This window comes from Schistocerca piceifrons, unplaced genomic scaffold, assembly GCF_021461385.2.
Source record: "Schistocerca piceifrons isolate TAMUIC-IGC-003096 unplaced genomic scaffold, iqSchPice1.1 HiC_scaffold_1382, whole genome shotgun sequence".
Classification (NCBI taxonomy): domain Eukaryota; kingdom Metazoa; phylum Arthropoda; class Insecta; order Orthoptera; family Acrididae; genus Schistocerca; species Schistocerca piceifrons.
In genome coordinates, this window is record NW_025727216.1 from 35,001 (window position 1) to 40,000 (window position 5,000).

General features: G+C 54.4%; 1 non-coding gene across 1 annotated transcript in view; it reads left to right on the plus strand.

Moving 5' to 3' along the window:
- The first annotated feature begins 3,700 nt into the window (after window positions 1–3,700).
- Window positions 3,701–5,000, plus strand: part of LOC124733135 — a 1,909-nt gene continuing 609 nt past the window's right edge. Inside the window, exon 1 of the ribosomal RNA XR_007008931.1 lies at window positions 3,701–5,000. This exon is cut by the window's right edge and continues 609 nt beyond it. This is a non-coding gene — a ribosomal RNA (small subunit ribosomal RNA).

Sequence of the window (5,000 nt, forward strand, 5' to 3'; positions counted from 1 at the left end):
GGTGCCGTGGGTGTCGACAGTAGACATAGCACACTGCCACCTACAGGGATCCGACGGAACTACGCCACCCATGCCGGCAAAACAGTATCGCCATCTATGAAAATAGGGCGACACCACATGCAATACCGCCATCTATGCGCATCTGACAACACTACGTCCGCACCACAAAACATACCGCCATCTGTAGGTCTCCCGCAACATGACCTCCTGCAACGACGCTACCGCCATCTATGAGACGCCAAGCCGACTAAGACAGCGATGGCGCCACAGTGGCCGCCTTTCGACGCCACCCACAAAGGCTGCAGCCTCTGTCGACCATAGCACCCAATCTCCAGTGGCTCTGCCGCACGAAGCCGTGGACCGGCAATGACGCCACCCGCACCCGTTCGTGCACCACCCCAACCGCCAAACTCGCACCTCCAGCGGATGAACGGCGGACGTTTCCCGCACTCGTAAAGTGCAATCCACCCCTATAACTTGCGTTTCATGAAGAGTTATTTCCAATATGCGACATTCCCGCTGTCCGTATACATGAGCCGCGACCTGTACCACTTACGAGCGAGAGACGCGATCGCGTTGCTCACTGTACGGCGTCCGATACCGAGCCATCAGCATGTCGGTCCCCATGCGCGTTGCACTCGCACTCGCAGTCGCAAAAACGTGGGGCAAATATATTACGCGGAAGAGTTATAACAGACCGAGCCCCACTGCATGGGGGGAGTCTTTGTCACTAATGTACACAGATGGAACATTTTGGACTGGAACCAGATTACCCGTACACACGGCGCTGATTAGTAATCAATGCAGAGCCATCAAACTACAGCAAATATACACAACTGTCCGTATACATGCTGAAAGAGTCTGCCCAAAATGGGAACCACACGTCAGCCAGACACTCTGATCACGCACCACTCTCTGCTTCTAACAGGCGCACATACAATATGTAAGCACCAGCATGGAACAACATCCAGTGCATCTTCTCCGCCACATTACACAATCCACACTATCACAACCAGACCAGGAGGTCCGTGCGGAAAATACAATATCCCAGCCTTTCGACATCCACCATTGCGCAGACCAGGCACCAACACCCACACATGTCCTATACAACGGTGCACCCAACATCACAATAGTACCTCCTGTCACAGCGCACAAACAATGACATGAGTCAAAGACACAGGTCTCACACAAGCATAGAATTGGAGCGCCGCCTCTAATAAGCCAAAGGTGCATCCTGACGTGACAAATCTGATCATGTCACAAGCATTCACTTACTATAATCACTATCAACGAACCTGCCGCCCCCGCCCCCCCCCCCCCTACACCTTTCCGTACAACAACGTGTAACCTAACCTAACCTAACCTAACCTATGTTGTACCTTAACCTAACCTATGTTGTACCTTAACCTAACCTATGTTGTACCTTAACCTAACCTATGTTGTACCTTAACCTAACCTATGTTGTACCTTAACCTAACCTATGTTGTACCTTAACCTAACCCATGTTGTACCTTAACCTAACCCATGTTGTACCTTAACCTAACCCATGTTGTACCTTAACCTAACCCATGTTGTACCTTAACCTAACCCATGTTGTACCTTAACCTAACCCATGTTGTGCCTCAACCTAACCCATGTTGTGCCTCAACCTAACCCATGTTGTGCCTCAACCTAACCCATGTTGTGCCTCAACCTAACCCATGTTGTGCCTCAACCTAACCCATGTTGTGCCTTAACCTAACCCATGTTGTGCCTTAACCTAACCCATGTTGTGCCTTAACCTAACCCATGTTGTGCCTTAACCTAACCCATGTTGTGCCTTAACCTAACCCATGTTGTGCCTTAACCTAACCCATGTTGTGCCTTAACCTAACCCATGTTGTCGCCTTAACGTAACCCACGTTGTCGCCTAAACCTGCTCTGTAATTGTTATACGACTCGTTCAATTACTGTAGTGTTGCCCACCCGCAACCCTCGCAATATAGTTCGCTACTCGCACTGCCCGCACCCCTGTGTATCGCTTCATGTTAAACACCTTGCAAGTCTTGCTCACTTTCCACATGCTCCTGCTGTACACTGTAATGTGGATGGCAGCAGGACGTACATGCCGCCCCTCCCCACGTCCCCACCTTGCCCCCTGCCTTCGCAAGCTGGTTGGTGAGAAGTTTGCATGTTCAATGCCCTTCGCATGCGACGTACTCAGGCTACGTTGTGGTGCGGCCTGTGTCAACTGTCCGCTGATGTCGTACGCGTGAACCACAATCTGTACTGCACATTCGTCCTTATGTACTGAATGATACATCGTGGCACATGTGTGACCGCACAACGACTGCGCCCAAAAACGGCGGACCATACAGTGCAAATATTGTGCACGCAGCTACGTGTCGTCTCCCTATGAGAGCTGGATTGCAGTGTGGTACGCCATAGAGACGTGTGGGAGGAACGGACGCCGTGGATGGCGATCAGCATGAGCTGTCTGTTGATGTATTCGGACCTAGTCGTCTCTCCTCACACACCGTGATGGCATGGTGCACCGCGTTCCATATCTGCGACATGCTACAGAGGCCGGTTGACAGTCGTTCGAGCAATGGACATCGCATACGTACGGGGGCCACCTTCCACGTATTGTCTAGGCGTGCACATTTTGTTGCGTGTATGTGGGCAGACGTAGTGTGGCGTGACACCTGACACAGGCATGCAATAATCGTTGAAGTTGCAAATGGCGATGGACGCCTGCGTTTTCTGGTGAAGTTACGCAAATGAACAAATGGTAACCTGTTGTGGTGCGGTTGTTCTCGCTAGGGGTGAATCGGTGATGGCGACGATAGGTTGAGGTACTAACCGGTTGTTCCAGCGATACCCACCATGCCGACGAAACTGAACGGCATCTGGGTGTGAAGCGATACGCGGCGGTGGCTGGGTGGGACCGTCCCCGGCCGGTGAGGGGGCGCCTCCCGGCGTGCTGGCCGCGCGGTGCGTGGGCGCACGCGCTACAGCCGGCTGGTGGGGGCGGCCAGTGGCAGGCGCGCCGGCCGACGGACGCGGCAGGCGTCGCAGCTGCGCGCCGGCGCACCCTGCGCGCGGCGCCGTGCGGCCAAAGTAGGTCCTCGCGGGCCCGGTGCGAAGCGCGGTGGACATCTTCAGTGTGCTGGTCCGATTGAGGACTGTGTGCGTTGAGGATGCGCCGCCGCCCGGCGCTCGGCGCCGCGACGCCGTCTGCTGCTCGGTCGCCCCAGCGGTTCTCGCTGGTGGTTTGTATCGCAGCTGTGCGGATGTGTTGGCGCGTGCGCTGTGCTGGGAGAGTTCGCTTCGGCACCCAAGTGGGGCTTTTGTCCTTCTGTGGCGCTGGCGTTGGAGCTGCCGGTCACCGTAGGTGGCGCGTGTTGTCTCCCGCCGGCAATGCCACGACAGCACGCTCCCGGGCCTCTGTCGGCAGCGGCAAGCTCAGTTGGGAGCACGGGTGGTCGCACCGAAAGCGTCTACTCGCCTAACTCCGGGCGATTGCGCCTCTCTCGAACCCGACCAAGTACTTGGGACGGCGCTGCGCGCCGCCGGGACCTGAGAGGGTTTCGAGGTGTATTGTGCAGGGGAGCTCAGCCTCCTCCTGTTTGCAGAATGATTGAGCGGACGCTTGCGTGTTCGCGCGGGCCCCCGGGACACACTCCCGGGCGGCCGGCTGCTCAGCTCTAGTTGACGCAGCTCCCTGGTTGATCCTGCCAGTAATCATATGCTTGTCTCAAAGATTAAGCCATGCATGTCTCAGTACAAGCCGCATTAAGGTGAAACCGCGAATGGCTCATTAAATCAGTTATGGTTCCTTAGATCGTACCCACGTTACTTGGATAACTGTGGTAATTCTAGAGCTAATACATGCAAACAGAGTCCCGACCAGAGATGGAAGGGACGCTTTTATTAGATCAAAACCAATCGGTCGGCTCGTCCGGTCCGTTTGCCTTGGTGACTCTGAATAACTTTGGGCTGATCGCACGGTCCTCGTACCGGCGACGCATCTTTCAAATGTCTGCCTTATCAACTGTCGATGGTAGGTTCTGCGCCTACCATGGTTGTAACGGGTAACGGGGAATCAGGGTTCGATTCCGGAGAGGGAGCCTGAGAAACGGCTACCACATCCAAGGAAGGCAGCAGGCGCGCAAATTACCCACTCCCGGCACGGGGAGGTAGTGACGAAAAATAACGATACGGGACTCATCCGAGGCCCCGTAATCGGAATGAGTACACTTTAAATCCTTTAACGAGTATCTATTGGAGGGCAAGTCTGGTGCCAGCAGCCGCGGTAATTCCAGCTCCAATAGCGTATATTAAAGTTGTTGCGGTTAAAAAGCTCGTAGTTGGATTTGTGTCCCACGCTGTTGGTTCACCGCCCGTCGGTGTTTAACTGGCATGTATCGTGGGACGTCCTGCCGGTGGGGCGAGCTGAAGGCGTGCGACCGCCTCGTGCGTGCTCGTGCGTCCCGAGGCGGACCCCGTTGAAATCCTACCAGGGTGCTCTTTATTGAGTGTCTCGGTGGGCCGGCACGTTTACTTTGAACAAATTAGAGTGCTTAAAGCAGGCAAGCCCGCCTGAATACTGTGTGCATGGAATAATGGAATAGGACCTCGGTTCTATTTTGTTGGTTTTCGGAACCCGAGGTAATGATTAATAGGGACAGGCGGGGGCATTCGTATTGCGACGTTAGAGGTGAAATTCTTGGATCGTCGCAAGACGAACAGAAGCGAAAGCATTTGCCAAGTATGTTTTCATTAATCAAGAACGAAAGTTAGAGGTTCGAAGGCGATCAGATACCGCCCTAGTTCTAACCATAAACGATGCCAGCCAGCGATCCGCCGCAGTTCCTCCGATGACTCGGCGGGCAGCCTCCGGGAAACCAAAGCTTTTGGGTTCCGGGGGAAGTATGGTTGCAAAGCTGAAACTTAAAGGAATTGACGGAAGGGCACCACCAGGAGTGGAGCCTGCGGCTTAATTTGACTCAACACGGGAA